Source organism: Cervus canadensis, chromosome 19, assembly GCF_019320065.1.
Source record: "Cervus canadensis isolate Bull #8, Minnesota chromosome 19, ASM1932006v1, whole genome shotgun sequence".
NCBI classification, from domain to species: domain Eukaryota; kingdom Metazoa; phylum Chordata; class Mammalia; order Artiodactyla; family Cervidae; genus Cervus; species Cervus canadensis.
Window position 1 is genome coordinate 3,233,890 of NC_057404.1, and position 20,967 is coordinate 3,254,856.

The following is a 20,967-nucleotide window of genomic DNA, read 5'->3' on the forward strand; positions in this document are numbered from 1 at the left end:
AATTCATTTAATAGTTCCTAACAGCAGAATTTTAAAACACCTAAGAATTAATGTAAAAATAAATATAATTGGTGTCTATGAAAATAATTATAAAATATTAGAGGCACTTTCTAAAAAGATCAGATATGTTGACAGATATCCTATATCCCAGGATGAGAAAATTGGACTTTGTAAAATAATGTCCTCCAAATAAATGTATAGGCTTAATATAATTCCAATTTAAAAATTTCAGGGAGTAGTTTTCTTGGAAACTAGCAATGACTTTAATGTTAATCTGAAAAGCAAATGTGTAAGTAACTGTGAAAAATTGAAACAATCAAAAAATATGTTACACTAGGCAGTAAGTTAAATCAAGTTTTGTTCATCTTCATGGTTGAATGCTAGGCAACTCCATGAAAATATTTTGGAAAAATGATACATGAGAAAATGCATGTGCAAAATTTTGTTATTTACAAAATGACTATGAATACTTACTATGGGTTTGACCTAGAAGCTTTACATTATTAACTCCCTTAATGCTCACCATAACTCCAAGAAGTTTTCTTATTATCACCTCTGTTTTACAGATGAGGCTACTAGTTACAGATTGGCCAAATCGCTTGCCCAAGATTACTCAGTCGATAACCAGGATTTGAATCAGGAGAACTGAATTCCAGTGTCTATATTACTCAGTCGATAACCAGGATCTGAATCAGGAGAACTGAATTCCAGTGTCTATAACCACAACATAAGCCTCCTGTTACTGAGCAAAAACTGCTTTGCATTTTCCCGTGAGCGCCAACATGTGTACCACTTCTTCTCAGATCCTCCTTTTCCCTCAACCTTGGCCACTGCTAGGAAGAGCCAAAGACCTTTGCCAGCTGGGAATAATAATAAAATAATAAGATAGAAGAAGAATCCAGGGTGTCAAACAGGAATAAAGTGACTCCTGCATGACTCCTGGGTTCATTTCTGAGCTCTAGTTGAAATAAGCTATGCAGAGTCAGACCTAGTTGGCATTTGAATAAAAAAATATCATGAACTATAGGGCTTTCCTCTCATTCCAAGTAGGGTTTGCATTATGTGGATTTGTATGGATTGGAGACATTTTCCTTTGTTAATAGTGCTGTTTATGGTCAGTAGGATGCGTTACAGAACAAATGACAAAGTGAAAGGCGCTTAGGGTACACGACTAGAAATACATCTTTTTGGTTGAATAAGTTAAGTGTTAGTCGCTCAGTCTTGTCCAACTCTGCGATCCCATGGACTGTAGCCCCTCCAGGCTCCTCTGTCCATGGGATTCTCCAGGTAAGAATACTGGAGTGGGTTGTCATTCCCTTCTCCAGTGGATCTTCCCCACCCAGAGATCAAACCTGGGTCTCCTACATTGCAGGCAGATTATCTACCGTCTGAGCTACAGGGAGAAACCCACTTTACTTTGGTGGAATAAACCCTAAAAAACGTTTTCCCTTTTGCTCAAATGCTTTCAATTTCTTTTATCTGAGAATGTAACATTTTTCACTTTTCTGTTTTCACTCGTTGAATGAAAGTTGCAGGTTATGTGTAAAAGTTAAATGGCACATTTGGAGTCAAGAGATGGCCTTCATTTCTACAGGAATGAATGGGGACATGTGCTGAAAATAAAAGTCCTGAATTACCGAGACTCAAGTGCCCCAGTTCACAGCGGTTTAACTAGGGCAGTGGCCTTTGCAACATTTGATGACAGATGCCTTTCTACTTTGCTCTGGTTCCCAGTGAAGAATGCTAAACATAAAACCACACTGACAATCTCCTGCTCTGCATTTTCTTAGAGCACTGTAGGTTCTGTTCTATTTTTCAGCAACACAATGAAGGATCTATCTTTTCAAATCACTTTTCACTTATGAGTGGAAGTCTGGAGTGATTTTAAATGAGTGTTCTGGGAAGGAGAACAAGCAATCCTTGGACATCTGCAGGAAGTTCGAGAGTTCAACTCTGACACCATATACCTAGAGGCAGCATCAGATGCCACAGGTCTTGGCCTAACCGCTCTCCTACTTCAACCCCAAGCCCATATTTTTGGTATTTCTGTACTTCTGAACGACTGGCTATGAATCAGGGGTTCCTCCTCTTAGGGTTAATTTACTAGAGCATTTCACAGAACTCATGTACTAGATTACTGGTTTATTATGAAAGGATGTAATATAGAATACAGATAAAAATCCTCATGAATAGGATGTGTAGGGCAAGGTATGGTGAAGGGAGCCTCCATACTCTCTGAAAGGATGCCACTCTCTCCAAATCTCCATGTGTTTACCAAACCAGAAGCTCTCTAAACCCAATCCTTTTGAGTGTTTTGCTGTTGTGGTTAATCAGTCATTCAGTCATGTCCAACTCTTTGTGACCCATGCACTCTGGCCTTCCAGGTTCCTCTGTCCATGAGATTTCCCAGTCAAGAATACTAGAATACTAGAGTGGGTTGCCATTTCCTTCTCCAGGAGATCTTCCTGACTCAGGGATTGAACCCACGCCTGCATTAGCAGGCAGATTCTTTACCACAGAGCCACTAGGGAAGTCCCATTTTGGGTGTTTATAAAGGCTTTATTTATATGCAAAGAAATAGAGGAAAACAACAGAATGGGAAAGACTGGAGATCTCTTCAAGAAAATTAGAGATACCAAGGGAACATTTCATGCAAAGATGGGCTCAATAAAGGACAGAAGTGATATGGACCTAGCAAAAGATATTAAAAAGAGGTGGCAAGAATACACAGAAGGACTATACAAAAAAGACCTTCATGACCCAGATAATCACAATGGTGTGATCACTCACCTAGAGCCAGACATCCTGGAATGCAAACTCAAGTGGGTCTTAGGAAGCATCACTATGAACAAAGCTAGTGGAGGTGATTGGAATTCCAGTTGAGCTACCACAAATCCTAAAAGATGATGCTGTGAAAGTGTTGCAATCAATATGACAGCAATTTTGGAAAACTCAACAGTGGCCACAGGACCAGAAAAGGTCAGTTTTCATTCCAATCCCAAAGAAAGGCAATCCCAAAGAAAGCTCAAACTACCACATAATTGCACTCATCTCTCATGCTAGCAAAGTAATGCTTAAAATTCTCCAAGCCAGGCTTCAACAGTATGTGAATCGTGAACCTCCAGATGTTCAAGCTGAACTAAGAAAAGGCAGAGGAACCAGCGATCAAATTGCCAACATCCGCTGGATCATAGAAAAAGTACAAGAGTTCCAGAAAAAAAATCTACTTCAGCTTTATTGACTATGCTAAAGCCTTTGACTGTGTGGATCACACAACCTGTAGAGAATTCTGAAAGAGATGGGAATACCAGACTGTCTGACCTGCCTCCTGATAAATCTATATGCAGGTCAAGAAGCAACAGTTAGAACTGGACATGGGACAACAGACTGGTTCCAAATCAGGAAAGGAGTATGTCAAGGCTGTATATTGTCACCCTGCTTATTTAACTTATATGCAGAGTACATCATGAGAAACGCTGGGCTGGATGAAGCACAAGCTGGAATCAAGATTGCTGGGAGAAATATCAATAACCTCAGATATGCAGATGACACCACCCTTATGGCAGAAAGTGAAGAAGAACTCAAGAGCCTCTTGATGAAAGTGAAAGAGGAGAGTGAAAAAGTTGGCTTAAAGCTCAACATTCAGAAAACTAAGATCATGGCATTTGGTCCCATCACTTCATGGAAATAGATGGGGAAACAGTGTCAGACTTTATTTTTTTGGGCTCCAAAATCACTGCAGATGGTGATTGCAGCCATGAAATTAAACACTTACTCCTTGGAAGGAAAGTTGTGACCAACCTAGACAGCATATTAAAAAGCAGAGACATTACTTTGCTAACAAAGGTCCATCTAGTCAAGGCTATGGTTTTTCCAGTGGTCATGTATGGATGTGAGAGTTGGACTATAAAGAAAGCTGAGCACCGAAGAATTGATGCTTTTGAATGTGGTGTTGGAGAAGACTCTTGAGAGTCCCTTGAACTGCAAGGAGGTCCAACCAGTCCATCCTGAAGGAGATCAGTCCTGGGTGTTCCTTAGAAGGACTGATGCTGAAGCTGAAACTCCAATACTTTGGCCACCTGATGTGAAGAAGTGACTCATTTGAAAAGACCCTGATGCTGGGAGGGATTGGGGGCAGGAGGAGAAGGGGACGACAGAGGATGAGATGGTTGGATGGCATCATCGACTCAATGGACATGGGTTTGGGTGGACTTCAGGAATTGGTGATGGACGGGGAGGCCTGGCGTGCTGTGGTTCATGGGGTCATAAAGAGTCGGACACGACTGAGCGACTGAACTGAACTGAACTGAATATTTATTTTCTGTATCACCAAATCTTTGGAGTATAAATTTCATTATCGTAACATGGAGAGCTCCAATACATGTACTCTCTGCATTTTCCAAGAAGACGACTATTCCTGACTCTCACATGTGGAGCAATTAGCACCTAGACTCACTGTGTGGGGCACGTCATACAAAGTAACACCGAGAAAACGGCATGTGAACCTTACTGTGATCTGAGGAGTGGGTCTGGTGCCTAAAGTGTAATTCCCAGGCTCTGGGATCCATTAAGAACATGGGTTTTGTCTGTCCCACCAGTGAACTTTCTGAGACTGTAGCTGATGGTGTAGAATGTGGTATAGAGGGAGGAGCCATGCTAGAATGGCTAAAAGCAGCAAGTGAGAAGGAAGACATTAAATGTGGAACGCAGGCAGGGCCAGAAGGAGTCAGGGAATACATCAGCCAAACGTCCTCCCGCTGACCCAGTCAAAAGTGCATGCCTCCTCAGCCGCCTCCTGAAGAAAACTGCCGTGAGACCACCACCTGAGTAGGCGCGCCAATCTGTCTTGCCTGTTAAAATGTAGTATGAGGGAATTCATCTTTACTTAATAAAAAGTGTGGGCCTTGTAGATAAACAACCATTCTGAACTTCCCTCTGAGGGGTCATTTATTGACCAGGTAGGGGTGAGAGAAGCCAGTAGAAGTACAAGCAAGGTTTTTTCTTGCGTCAAAAGTGTATTAGAGGAGCTTTTATAGAATTCTTTCAATTTCCTCGAGTTTTCTAGAATAGGATTGTTTGAAGGGGCCCTAAAATGGTGTTTAGTGTTTCTGTGTGTATGTTCTTCATCTGCTTACAGTGATTGCTAGAGCAAGCCCCCCAAATATAGAGAATATGCAAGGACATTTTTATTCCTAGCATAATTTTTGTAAACACTGACTGCCAAAGCTTTTATTTTATATCTTTTTTGACATGACCCTGGGTTTGTGTTTCTGCAAGGAGCCATTGAGCCTGGTTTCAAATTTTATGCACTTATAACCTGTACCCTACTTATCTGCCCTGAGTCGTAAGTACTATTAAGAAACAATGCTTAATTAAAACAATAAATTAGAAGTATAAATAACTTCTCTTTGATGAATGATATGCACTGATAACTGATCTTGTTAGACAGACCATTTCCAGAAATATTTCCCCAAAGATAAATTCCCTTCAGCAAGAACTCCATTCAATAAACCTTTCCTCCTTTATGAACTTGGGTTAAACAGATTCTTTAAGTAGCCATTAGAATTATTTAAATATTATGTTTTCATATTATTTACTAATAATGAGGAAAAGTCTATTTACTAACCTTTGCTCCCATAGTTTAATCTTGAGAAGATGCTTTTTAACTTGAGCAGAATGAGCTAATCCAGAATGTTTTTAAGGATATCATCAGCTTCATGGAACTTCAGAACCAGCAGCCATTTGGTTGTGACAGATTTCTTTCCTACATGAGCCACGGCTCCAAGGCCAGGTCATCATACCCTGGGTGTGCAACCAGTAGGTAGGGTCAGTGGAACTTTTTTTAAGACTCTTCCACTTTTGCTTTCTACATTTTTTTTCCTTCCATGGATAGAAAGACTCCATGATGGCTCAGATGGTAAAGAATCTGCCTACAGTGCAGGAGACCTGGGTTCAATCCCCAGTTTGGGAAGATCCCCTGGAGGAGAGCATGACAGCCCACTCCAGGATTCTTGTCTGGAGAAACCCCATGGACAGAGGCATCTGTTGGGCTACAGTCCACGGGGTCGAAAAAAGTCGGACACGACTGATCGACTAAGCACAGCACAGCGTGTATACAATAGGCATAAAGGAAGTCTCTGAAGAGCTAATGCGTATTGGGTATCTATTATGTTTCACTGTTTTATGTAGAAACCCTCACTTTAGTGTCATAAAAAACGAGACATTCATTGTTGTTCAGAGACATGATGGTATTATACAAAATATAAACTAAGATAACACAATGCCTATTTCATATGCTCTCATAGCAGCGTGTGTCTACCCCTGCTGTAGGTATCAGAAACGTCTGTATATTTGTCTACACCTTCGGTGGAGTTAAGTGTCTTGAGGATACTGATCATATTACTGATACTGAATGCTAGGACTGCCATCACCAAGTACCACAGACTGAGTGTCTTCAACAACAGAAATTTATTTTCTCACAGTTCTGAAGGCTGCAAGTCCAGAGTCAAGGTGTCTGTTAGTGTGGGTTCCTCTGAGACCTCTCTTGTTAGATTCTGTCTGTAGCTACCTCTAATCTGGGTCCTCACATGTTCTTTCCTTGGCCTGTGACTTCTTTGTCTTAATTTCCTCTTCTTAAAAGAACACCAGGAATATTGGATTAGGCTCACCCGTAAGTCCTTATTTTACTTTAATTACTTCTTTAAAGATCCTACCCACAAATACATTCATATTCTGAAGCACTGGGGCTTAGGACTTCAATGTGTAAGTTGGGAGTGAGTTTTGGAGAGCACAATTCATTTCACAACACTCATATCTAATCATTTTTATGTCCTCACCACAGAGCTAATGTTTGTTTCTATCATATTTTCTGTCTTTCCAAGTAATTTTCTAACTTCTTCCTCAACTTTCTAAGGACAGCTCTTCTCTAAACCCTCAGATCCAGCCCCCGCCTGCCCACCAGCCCTTTGAGTCAATGTGCCGGAAGTGTGGCTGCGGGCAACAGTGCCTTCCCCTCTGTACATGTTCATTCACCTTCTCGAATCTGGGGCGCTTACGACTCATCTGGCCGGTGTAACATGGTGTATATGATGTTGTTCCAGCTCTGAGTCCAGCCTTGAGGAGGACTGGCTACTTCTGCTCCCCGGCTCTTGAGGTCTTAAGCCTTTGGGTATGAAGTCCAGGCTCCTTTGTTGCAAAAAGACAGCCCCTCTAGGAACACGGAGGAGCTGGGAATGTTGGTGAGGAAGATATCTTGGGTAGACAGCTCCTACCTTGAGAATATGTTGACAGGAACTCTAACTAGAAGTACTATCAATGATAATCACTCTATGCTCCTTTGACTTCTGTGTCCCCATTTATGACCTTGCGGGTGCATAGGTTGCCATAACCTCAGAGAATTCCTTTGAACTAGCCCAGGGCATAGGGTAGGTGTGAGAGCAGTCTTCTCTTTCGTCCTTACCCTTATCTAGCTCTGTCCAAAGGGAACTCTAGGCTGCTAAACTATTTAATAAAATTAATATATTTTTAGGCCAAACTCTTGCACTTTTAACATGAAACCAGTTTCACATAATTTGAAATCTATTCACTGGAGCAACCATCCACAGATTGGTTCTCAAATATTCTTGAACCTAAAACGCCTGTTAAGGTACAATTGGTGCTGTCAACATTGCCTGAACAAGTTTAATGAGAAAAAAAATTAAAAGCATACTTCTTTGGACAGTCAGTCATTAATCACTGCAACGATAGCTGGGAAGTAAATTAACTGATACAATAACCTCTTCCCCTTCAGAAGCTAAGTAATCATCAAGGTAACATGGGAAAATTGGTTACATCCGAACACATTTTTAAAGGAGGGATGATAATTAAACATGGTAAAAATCAGATTTTTTTTTAAGTTAAAAAAAGAAACATTCTGAGAACCTCAAGCTTGGAAGCAAGGCTGTAATTCTCATCTTCCCCTCACTGTTGCTCCCTGAATGCCGCCCAAGCCAGGCTGCAGTCTCTCTCCCCCTGCTCTGGGGAGCCCCTTTGGATCCACGGAGGACGTGGAGTCCTTCCTGGGTGCTCTGCCTCCTTGTGGATGATGTGTCCTGCACCCCATCCTCGGATCCTGGATGACCGCAGCAACATTTATGTCTCTCCTATTTCCATCCTGCCACCACAGCCACACTCTGGATGCTGCTGTTTTCTAGAATCCATCTCGAGAAAAAATATTTCATTAGAATTCTCAGTTCCTCAATTCTCTCTCCCCAACCCAGCCCCAGTATTCTTTTTCCATTCCCAAGACATTTAGTCAATAACAATAACCTCAGATATGCAGATGATAGCACCCTTATGGAAGAAAGCAAAGAAGAACTAAGGAGCCTCTCGATGAAAGTGAAAGAGGAGAGGGGAAAAGTTGGCTTAAAACTCAACATTCAGGAAACTTAAAATTATGGCATCCGGTCCCATCATCTCATGGCAAATAGAAGGGGAAACAATGGAAACAGTGACAGACTTTATTTTTGGGGGCTCCAAAATCACTGCAGATGGTGAATGCAGCCATGAAATTAAAAGACGCTTGCTCCTTGGAAGGAAAGTTATAACCAACCTAGACAGCATGTTAAAAACAGAGACATTACTTTGCCAACAAAGGTCCGTCTAGTCAAAGCTTTTGTTTTTCCAGTAGTCGTGTATGGATGTGAGACTAAGGCTATAAAGAAAGATGAGCACCAAAGGATTGATGCTTTTGGACTGTGGTGTTGGAGAAGACTCTTGAGAGTCCCTTGGACCACGAGGAAATCCAACCAGTCAAACCTAAAGGAAATCTGTCCTGAATATTCATTGGAAGGACTGATGCTGAAATTCCAATACTTTGGCCACCTGATGCAAAGAACTGACTCCTTAGAAAAAACCCTGAGGCTGGGAAAGATCGAAAGCGGGAAGAGAAGGGGATGACAGAGGATGAGATGGTTGGATGGCATCACCGACTCAATGGACATGAATTTGAGCAAACTCTGGGAGTTGGTGATGGACAGGGAAGCCTGGTGTGCTGCAGCCCATGGGGTCGCAAAGAGTCGGACATGACTGAGGGACTGAACTGAATTGAAGACGTTTAACTTTTATTTCTATCCAGGCCAGATATCATGGAATCTCACTTTCCCAGCTTCCTAAGGATTTTGTCCTTCTCCCAACTTGTTTTGCCAAACTGCATATAATCTTACTTTAATACAAAGTCCTGGTGACCTAATTTCCTACTTGGTCTAATGGGAATTGCTGGAAAACTGAAGAATCACCCAGTGATATTGCTTATGACTTCAGTTTATGAACTAAACTATCAAATAGGTTCACAAAACAACTCAATTTTTATAAAAGTAAAACATGTTTGTTATAGAACTCATGAAAACAAACAAAAAATAACAAAATGTGGGGAGAAAAAAACACCTATAATATTGCACAGAAAAATTGTCCAATTGCAACTGCACGCCAAATTGGAAATAACATTTTGGTGCTTTTCCTTCTGATCACATTTCTATATAAATAACAGACAAATGTACCTCTTAACTTACAGAATGCCCCTTACACTGTTATGAAATTAATCTACGTCATGTCTAATTTTTATTGGCTTCATAACAGTTTCCCTTTTAGGAGATTTTAGGCGGAACACGACTGAAGCAGCTTAGCAGGCCCACACTGCCAGCTCGTGGCCACATGAGCAGGGAGGAGACGCCAACGTCCCTGATAAGGTTATCTCCGACATGTAGACGAGCCTGGCTGGACGGAGGAGCCTGGCTCCTGGGACTGTGACTCCCTCCAGAGAGCCTGAAGGCCCTGGCTGAGCACCAAGGCTGGGAAGGCGTGCTTCCTCTTAGGAGGCCCGCGGGGCGAAGGCTTGGAGTTGCCTGTGGTCTCCCTCTGAGAGAGAGCTGCTGGAGTCACGCCTTTGCAAGACTAAATCCTTTATAATGGGGCAGCCTTCTGGCTCTGTCTTCTTGGCCAGTCTCAGTGCTTTGACTCCCCTGGCTGATTTGTCATGGGATGTCCCCTAGGTGTCCCCATGCATCCCTCAGCCAAGACAGATTTCATTGCAGAGAGAGGGGGTTAGCAAGAGTTATGGCCTGGTTTTCCCTGCCTTTTTTACCCTCGAAGACTTGCACATGTGTATCATCTCCCTTGCCCCAAGGATGGGAAATATATGACCTCTTTACCTCCTAACAGGGTTTAAACCCTGTTTGTTCCTGACATAAAGTACCCAATGTCCAGCTACTCATCCCATTCCTGTTATTGTTCCTTATATGGAAGTGCAGATCTTGAAATGTAGACCCAAGTCTGATCATAAGCATGTAGCCCAGGGCCAATTTGTCCCTTGCCTCAGGAAATGTAAATTTGGGCTTTGTAGTGAGCGTCCATTCTGGGACCCATCTTTTTCTCAACCCAGGAAATGTGAACAGGGGGGCAGTTGTAAATATCTAACCTCGAACCCATCTATCTCCTGCCTCATTCAGACTCATTGCTAACCAAATAAATTAAATTCATCAAATTAATACGGCAGTACTGTCCTGTGTCTACTCCTAAAATTAGCAAAGATACAAATGAATGCTAATAATTGTGAGGGTGTAGGGAGGAGGTAGTGTAAATTATTGGAAACTTCTCTAAAAATTAGTTTAATACTATGTGTCAAGAGATTTAAAATGCTCATATGTTTTGACCCATTCATTCCACTCTTGTGTATCATAAATGCAGCCAATGTTTAGCATTACCAACCAGGAGATAAAATGGCACCAACTTACATTGCTGTGAAGTGTAACACTTCACATGTTACAAGGCATAAGACTTGCTAAACATGAGATAAACATGAGATAACGCTTGAAAAATGCCTGTAACACTGCCAGGACATAGTGGAGTTCCGTAAATGTTAGGAATCCTTCTTCTTTTGCAGCTTGACTTAAAACGTGCGCAGGCAGTAAATAAATGAGTGAGAAAACCACAGTATGTATTGCTAGCCCTCTATGTGCCAGGCCCTATGCTAATTGCTGAATACATAATTGTGAATATTACAGGATTTTCTCTTACTCTTATGATACAGTCTACACTCTCGCGGGAAGGTTTGTCACTTCCTCCTCCAGGGGACACATTTTGTCAGGACTCTTCACCATGACCCGTCTGTCTTGGGTGGCCCGGCAGGCCATGGCTCATAGCTTCGCTGAGTTACACAAACCCCTCGCCACGACGAGACTGTGATCCATGAAGAGGAGTGATGAAGACAGACTGTAAATGAATAAACACTATAAAATCTACATGTATATGTTTACACGTGTATATAAACGTGTACATTCAAACACACTGAAGTAAATTAACATGTACCTGTGAGAGAAAAGAGAAGAGATTAAATTTAGAGAGTCGGGAGCGGGTTGCACTCTCTGGCTGAGCAAGTTTTAGCTGAGGACCTTGTGAGCGACCTTGTGTCCACCTTCCACTCATATGTTAAAGCCCTAGCCTCGCATGTGACTGCCTTTTGAGACAGGGTCTTTAAAGAAGTGACTGAAGTTAAACAAGGTCTTAAAGGCAAGGCCCAGAAAGCAAACCTACTGGTAACTGATCTTGGGCTTCTAGCCTCCAGAACTGTGAGTAGATAAATGTCTGTCGTTCAAGCCTTCTAGTCTGTGGTGTTTGTTACAGCACCCTGTGCAGACTAATACAGTCCTGAAGGACAGGAGGTGGCTATGTGCAAGTAGGGCATTTCCAGGCAGAGTGAACATTAGACCCTAAGCCCGGGAGTCTGAAAATGATTGAGAAGCTTGGACTGCTGAAGGAGGAACATCGTACCTGGGAGCCTATGGATCCATTGTGGATATTTCTGAGATATCTTTGGAAAATGAGGCCACAGTGATATAACAACTAGTTATGGAAATAACAAATGCAATCATTCTTCAGATGGATTTTGAGTTCCACTTCTAAGGGGCATAATGTGACTGAGATAAGGAGGAAGAGATCACAGTTTTACATTCAGGCAGTGCCTGACGTACTGATAACCATGGGAAGTTCAACTTTTGCAAGTTACAGATGTCAATATTAAAACACAGGAATATGAAGGATATTAACAGAGATTAAACAAATACCATACCAGCTAACGTCAGGCATGTTTAAGAACTTAGGTCTCTTATATCCCTTTCAAGTGCTTTAAAGCAATCCCATTAAACTAAACCAAATGTCCCACCCCAAATAGATGTCTCATAATTGGTTGGGCTATGGTACCAAACCTGAATTTCTAGAAAAATATTCTCTGTGGTGTCTGAATTTTAAGGAAAGCAGAAACTGCAAGCTAAAAGCGTTAACTGTTAATGTTCTTGCTGAGTGTTCAGTTCAGTTCAGTTGCTCAGTCGTGTCTGACTCTTTGAGACCCCATGAATTGCAGCACAGCAGGTCTCCCTGTCCATCACCAACTCCCAGAGTTTACTGAAACTCATGTCCATCGAGTTGGTGATGCCATCCAGCCATCTCATCCTCTGTCGTCCCCTTCTCCTCCCACCTTCAATCCCTCCCAGCATCAGGTCTTTTCCAATGAGTCAGCTCTTCCCATGAGGTGGCCAAAGTACTGGAGTTTCAGCTTCAGCATCAGTCCTTCCAATGAACACCCAGGACTGATCTCCTCTAGGATGGACTGGTTGGATCTCCTTGCAGTCCAAGGGTCTCTCAAGAGTCTTCTCCAACACCACAGTTCAAAAGCATCAGTTCTTTGGCGCTCTGCTTTCTTTATAGTCCAACTCTCACATCCATACATGACCACTGGAAAAACCATAGCCTTGACTAGATGGACCTTTGTTGGCAAAGTAATGTCTCTGCTTTTTAATGTGTTGTCTAGGTTGGTCATGGCTTTACTTCTAAGGAGCAAGCATCTTCTAATTTTATGGCTGCAGTCACCATCCACAGTGACTTTGGAGCCCCTCAAAATAAAGTCTGCTACTGTTTCCCCATCGATTTGCCATGAAGTGATGGGACCAGATGCCATGATCTTAGTTTTATAATGTTGAGTGTGTTTGCCTCTATCTTCTCTTAGTAGGAGTGAATGAGCACTGCTGGACGCTCCAGGGTTTGAAGGTCCTGGGTCTGTTGTGTATGTTATTTACTTACATTGTACTATATTCTCCAAAAAAAAGTTTCCCTTTCATAAATGTAGTAATAACAAAAGTAAGGGTGTATTTATTATTTATGTTATCTCTGACAGGTGGCTAGATATATTATAAAACATATTTTATCTATGACATAGGTACTTTTAGTACCACAGATGAAGAAAGTAAGGGAATACGTCGATAAGTTGTCAAAGATTATCCAGCTAAGGAAAGAAGGAGTTGAACATGAAGTGTTCGTATATGAAAGGAATGATTTCAATGAGCCCAGACTTCCTATACATAGAAAAGCACTAAATTCTTTAACTTGGAATATCAGGTTTCCTTAATTAACAATAGTCTCTTAATGTTCAGGCTTCCTGCCCTTTGTGGTAAAACTTCTATATACTCTGGCTTCTCCCCTCTCCTCCTCAGAGAAGTTCTCTCAGGATCGCTTGAGATGCTGCCTCCTGGGCTTGAAGTCCTAAAAATTCCCACTGAATAAAACATAACTCTCAACTTTTAGACTGTGAATTTTTTTTCTAGTTGACACCATGATGTCCTAAGCCATCTTCCCTTCTCTGAAAACAATCAGTTCCTAAGCGTCCCTGCCATGTAAACAATAGTATTCTCTGACCTTTGGGATATGCAGATAGTTTCTGACCACCACAGTCTGTCTAGGTGTTTCTCTCTCATGCAGAACGTCTACCTATATTCCTGAGCTTGCAGTCGATGTTGATGGAACCTTCTGAAGCCCCAGTGATAGCTGAAGGGTCTGCATCCATGAGCATGCCTTTGAGAGAGTGCATTTCCTGTGTTCCGATGACCTTGCTGGCAAGGCACCTCTGCCTTTGAATTATGAATAGTGCTTATATGCGAAGCTGCTTCTTTCATTTTTGAGCTGCATTTCAGTAGGGCTGTTATAAATGTAGGGTTAGGCTTGGTCACATGTGGTGTTTCATTGAGAAGGATACAGAGGGACATCTCCCCCAGAATTTGCAGTGCCTGTGGTCCAGTTTGGTGCCCGTGTTCCTCTGCCAAGGATCCTCCCAATCTTCTGCAGACTGTAGATCCACGCAGCGCTGGTAAGAAGTGTGCTTTCAATCCTCTCTGTATTTATTAAAGTTTTAGTTCTAGGTGAAGCAAATATGGTGGTGAGCCCTAATCTCAGCATAGATTTGGGCCTTATACCCACAAACATTAGAGCAGCTTGTTTCTGTTCAGTGCTTTAAGACAGCATTCTCTCTGTGCTAAGAGGGACTGTCACAGTCTTGGTATACACATTTTAGGAAACAGATCAATTGATATTAAACTCTCCAACAGGCTTCCAAAATATTATTTAAAACACAGATTCTGCTCAAATTCCAGAGTGGAGAGAATATTTGGTCTGACGTTGTTCTGGTTTTATTTTTATGAAAGTTTATTCTCTCTGCTGTAAGATTGTGCTCATGCGAATGAATAGTGGAATTGAGCAAATCATGTTCATTTTCAGAAAAAGATAATCTGGATCAATCTTACCCTATAAATCTCATCCACAAATCTCAGCAACCAAGTGATTTTAATGCAGCTAAAACTACACTAAGCATTTAATTTAGAATACTTGGGAAACACACTTTATAAACTTCCTTAAAAAGGAGCATTCGTTAGGCAGTAGATGCTAATCTGCTTTTGTGTGGGGAGAGGGTCCCAGCTTGTGTACGGTTAAGTTTCAGTTTCATTTTTGTCAGGTGAAGACATCCTTCAAATAAACACTTTCAAGGGCCTTCTAATTTAATTCATGGTATTAGTTCAGTTGCCTAGGACAAGTAAAAAGGCCAGTGAATCTATCTATCATCTATCGATCTATCGATCTATCTATCATTTATCTATTAATATCTGCCATCTTGGTCTGCTATGTTTCACACGTTTACCAGGTGATAGGCTGAAGAATTGACTGACGTCACTAAAGGATTATAAAGAATCATGATGTGAAAGCTGCACAGTCTGATATGAATGACCAATGGTAATCTGTACATATAAAATATAAATGTATATATATTAAACTTATTTAAGAATATTTGTGCACCCTGGGCATTTTTTGGAACATTATTTATCAAGTAGCATGCCACTGATGTAATAGAACCAAGTTGCTTTAATTATGCTTCCCAGGTGGCTCTGCGGTAAAGAATCTGCCTGCCAATGCAGGAGATGCAAGTTCAATCCCTCAGTAGGGAAGATTCCCTGGAGGGGGAAATGGCAACCCACTCCAGTATTCTTGCCTGAAAAAGGCCATGGACAGTGGAGCCTGGTGGGCTACAGTCCATGGGGTCACAAAGAGTCAGACACAACTGAGCGACTGAGCAGGCACTTTTAATTATGTCATTAAAAACACGTTTTTAAAATAAGAGCATTGATTTGAAATAATGGTAGTATTATTTAAGAGAAAAGGTGGTTACATAAATCTCATATCTCAGTTTTAGAATTTGTGTGTTTCTAACTCTACTGAAGATAGGAGCAGAGAGAATATGGAGAGGTCACAGTCAACTCAGGCACTGTCAACTATACGATACTATGTACATGGCTTCCCCGGTGGCTCAGATGGTGAAGAGTCTGCCTGCAATGCGGGAGTCCCAGGTTTGATCCCTGGGTCGGGAAGATCCCCTGGAGAAGGAAATGGCAACCCACACCAGTATTCTTGCCTGGAAAATCCCATGGATGCAGGAGCCTGGCAGGCTACAGTCCATGGGGTCACAAAGAGTCAGACACAACTGAGCAACTTCAGGGACTATGTATGTACTGGGGGCTTAAAAGTAAAAAGACATAGCTCCTCCCCATAAAAGGCTTACAATCTATGTAATGAATTCTTGCCTACAAATATAGAATATAATCATTTAGCTGGTTGTATATCATGACCTTGCCACTGATTATTACTAGGGAAAAATGAGGGACACTCCTCTGACTTTCAAGGACAAATGTATATTAGTTTATTCACTGAGATTGATTCATTTGATAGAATTCTTATGATCTTTCAGTCAAAGGAAACAGAGACTCACTCAAATTGACTTAATAATGAGCGATTTATGGTAAGGAAACATTTAGGGCAATTAGAGAGACAGACATGGAATAGGGTTCCAAAAATGGACACCATAGCACAGCTGACCCTTATACAAATGGAACCTGGTCCAAGGGAGCACTAATTATTTCAGCAGCAGAAGTTCATGAATTGTCAGTAGCTTGACATTAGTGCTGTGTTCTTTGTATTGACTTGTGTAGTCTTTCTGCTACTCCACATTCTAACTCTGCTTCCTCAAAACTTCAGCTTGCTTTATGATCCTTTATGCCCTGAAACCTAAATACTTCTTGGCCCTATCTAATCCTCCTGGCTTCTTCTTATTCTTCTTAACATGCTTATCATTTTACTTGGTTTTTGAATATTTTAATGTATCAGAGTTAACTGTAACTTTTATTTTAAAATAGTTTTTAACAATTTATTATTTTTTTTAAATTTTGATCAGTGTTTCTTACATACTTTAACTTTAAATTTTTATTTGTCAGATCTATCTATCTTCTCTCCCTAGATTTCACTTTTGCTAACAGATCACTTCAAGAAAATTAGAGATACCAAAGAAACAATTCATGCAAAGATGGGCACAATAAAGGACAGAAATGGTATGGACCTAACAGAAGCAGAATATATTAAGAAGAGCTGGCAAAAATACACAGAAGAACTATACCAAAAAGATCTTTATGACCCAAAAAACCATGATGGTGTGATCACTTGATCACTCACCTAGAGCCAGACATCCTGGAATGCAAACTCAAGTGGGCCTTAGGAAGCATCACTGTGAACAAAGCTAGTGGAGGTGATGGAATTCCAGTTGAGCTATTTCAAATTCTAAAAGATGATGCTGTGAAAGTGCTGCACTCAATATGCCAGTAAATCTGGAAAAAGCAGTGGCCACAAGACTGGAAAAGATCAGTTTTCATTCCAATCCCAAAGAAAGGCAATGCAAAGAATATTCAAACTACCGCACAATTGCACTCATCTCACACGCTAGCAAAGTAATGCTCAAAATTCTCCAAGCCAGCCTTCAACAGTATCTGAACCATGAACTTCCAGATGTTCAAGCTGGATTTAGAAGAGGTAGAGGAACCAGAGATCAAATTGCCAACATCCGATGGACCATCAAAAAAGCACAAGAGTCCCAGAAAAACATCTAGTTCAGTTTTATAGACTATGCCAAAGCCTTTGACTGTGTGGATCACAGCAAACTCTGGAAAATTCTTAAAGAGATGGGAATACCAAACCACCTGACCTGCCTCCTTAGAAATCTGTATGTAAATAAAGAAGCAACAGTTAGAACTGGACATGGAACAACAGACTGGTTGCAAATCAGGAAAGGAGTATGTCAAGGCTGTATACTGTACCCTACTTATTTAATTTATATGCAGATTACATCATGAGAAATGCTAGAATCAAGATTGCCGGGAGAAATATCAATAACCTCAGATATGCAGGTGACACCACCCTTAGGGCAGAAACTGAAGAGGAACTAAAGAGTCTCTAGATGAAAGTGAAAGAGGAGAATTAAAAAGCTGGCTTAAAACTCAGCAGTCGGAAAGCTAAGATCATGGCATCTGGTCCCATCACATCATGGCAAATCGATGGGGAAACAGTGGAAACAGTGTCAGACTTTATTTTTTTGGGTTCCAAAATCACTGCAGATGGTGACTGCAGCCATGAAATTTAAAGACACTTGCTGCTTGGAAGGAAAGTTATGACCAACCTAGACAGCATATTAAAAAGCAGAGCCATGGCTTTGCCAACAAAGGTCCATCTGGTCAAAGCTACGTTTTTTCCAGTGGTCATGTATGGATGTGAGAGTTGGACTATAAACAAAGCTGAGTGCCAAAGAATTGATGCTTTTGAACTGTGGTGTTGGAGAAGACTCTTGAGAGTCCCTTGGACTGCAAGGAGATCCAACCAGTCCATCCTAAAGGAAATCAGTCTTGATGATTGATTGGAAGGAGAGATGTTGAAGCTGAAACTCCAATACTTTGGCCACCTGATACGAAGAACTGACTCATTGGGAAAGACCCTAATGCTGGGAAAGATTGAAGGCAGGAGGAGAAGGGGACAACAAAGGATGAGATTGTTGGATGGCATCACCAACTTGATGGACATGAGTTTGAGTAGGCTCCAGGAGTTGGTGATAAATAGGGAATCCTGGCATACTACTATCCATGGGGTCACAAAGAGTTGGACATGACTGAACGATGGAACAGAACTAAACAGCCTCTGCAAGTTCTCCTCCTCTCTAGCATTGTGAAATCATCTCTCATCATCAGTGGTGCTTTTTTTTTTTTTTAATTTTAGTCTAAAGACTGCAAAAACACCTGGGTTTCCTTACTTAGAATCTTGATGCCCTACCCTAGACTTATTTTGCTAGTTTTTTTTTTTTTTCATATTGAGGCCCAAATAATCTATATTTTTTAAAATAAAGAGAAAGAGTTGATCTTTTTGCATATTACAATTTGACATCATTGATTTATTTTTCTAGTACTTCATTAAGACCAGAAATTACTTTTAAGTAATTACTATCTGAAAAAGTTCTGTAAAACAGAACTATCTGGAAAAGTCCTGTAAATCAGAAGTATATAGAATAAATGTAAACATTATCCTCTATTAATGATTAGTTCTTGCAGATAAAGAATATTATTGAGGTTTGTCTTCCCTGATGGCTCAGTGGTAAACAATTTGCCTGCAATGCAGGAGACTCAGGAGATGCGGATTCAGTCCTTGGGTCAAGAAGACCCCTTGGAGAAGGAAATGGCAACCCACTCCAGTATACTTGCCTGGAAAATTCTGTGGACAGAGGAGTCTGGCAGGCTACAGTCCATGGGGTTGCAAAGAATCCGACATGACTGAATGACTGAACACGTGTTTGCTTTGAGTTATTCAGAACATGTTTTCTACCCCTGTGAAATTTTGATTGTCATCCAAATTGGGACTGCATGACTTTTTAAACCAACAATTAATTTGCAAAGTTATGTAATAATTTCTTATTTTAATAGAGAAATCTAACAAAACATTGAAATATGAGTTCTTCTGTACAATTCAGAATTCCCCCTCCAATAATATAGATAATGCATCACACTATGTCCAAAAGCTAGTAAGAATATTTACATACACTATATAAACATCCCCCCCCAACTTATATAAACTTTTTAATGCTGGTTACTTTATACTATTTACAAATTCCAAAGGAAATATTACAAATTATTCATTATAACATGAGCTTACCATAGTAGTAAAGCTATTCATATTTTATTTTCTGTCATGCCAAGAAAGCGCATCAACTTATAGAGTATAAATTACTTTTAAAAACTCTGATCTTGTGCAGTTTGATCTTGCTGATAAAATTTTCAAAAGACATTGATTGTTCTCAGAAGTGGCAGTTTTACATCAAGTGCAAAAATGCATGTTAATCTCGGATGACAGTTTGTCTTTTATCATGTCTTCCTATGTATCATTAAACTTGAATTTGAGGATGAGCAAGATGTCTCACTCAACTGTTTGACCATGGAGGAATTTACAGTTGTTAGATACTGAGCCATGAATTTTTTCTTTAAAGCTGAATGTAGGCTTTTGTAGAACCCATTTAGTAAATATTAATTTTACTATTTTAATTGGATTTTGTGATATCAATTTTCTGGTGATGTCCATTGAAATACTTTCTTCTGAAAATTGATCACCTTGAGCCTAGCCTTGGTTTGTTAGACTACACGCTTTTTAGTCCATGGACTTTCTGACTATTCACTGAAACTATGGAATTTTACAAAAGAGAATCCACAACTAATTGTTCTACACCAAATGTTTATCTACTTACAAGTCTAGTTGTGTGAGCTAGGTTTTATTTTTCAGACTCTTATGTGTCTGTACTTGTTCCCTAGGCAGTTATCACACCCAGCCTCAGAACTTTATTCAGCTTCATGTCAATGACTCCCAAATTTTCCAGGCAATTAAGGACTGAGTAATCAATGCTATATCCCCCTAGGTAGAGTGAAAGATGTCACTGAGACCTCTCTGGGAGTACTGCTGAAGAGGCAGAAGCTTTCCGTGGGACTTTCTAAATGAAAAGTAAATGTGAAGCTTCTAGGGTTCTTTTGCCATCTTGTAGGAAGAAGTGAATGAGAATGAAATCCACACAGGAAAAGCCATCGCTAAGAGGGAGATAAAGGTGAATTTTTGATTAATTCCTGTGAGCACAAAAGCCCAAGCAGCTTACTCCTGGCCTTTTCAGCAACGTTTTTATTTGTACAAGCTAAAATTTACCTTTATTTGCTTAAGCCATTTTTAATTGGATCTCAATTCTCTGCAAAAAAATCAATGACACAGAAAATACTTAAACTCTAATATCAAATGGCAAAAACCCACATACTTTTTAATTCCAAATATTATTTCATACAGTAAAAGAGGGAAATGCCAACCCACTCCAGTATTCTTGCCTGGGAAATCCCATGAACAGAGGAGCCTGGTGAGCTACAGTCCTTGGAATCACAAGAGTCGGACAGGATTTAGTGACTAAACCAACAACCAACCAAAGCATATGTGAAGAAAAACATGAAGGTATCATCCTGTATTATATCTGTATAGAGATAGAATTATGCATGTATTTATTTAGTGACTTCATTCACACGTCTTACCTCATGTCCTATTCCCGAAGCCTTTTCTACAATAAGCGTCTATTATTTTATAGTTGGAAAGGTTTTAAATCAAATTTTATAAAATCCAGCTATTCCATTATTACCATTATTTCCTCAATATTATTTCTGAAAAATGTTCTCTGTGATAGAATAGAGTTTCATTTGCAAATTCAGTCTGGCAGATTTAGTTTTATTG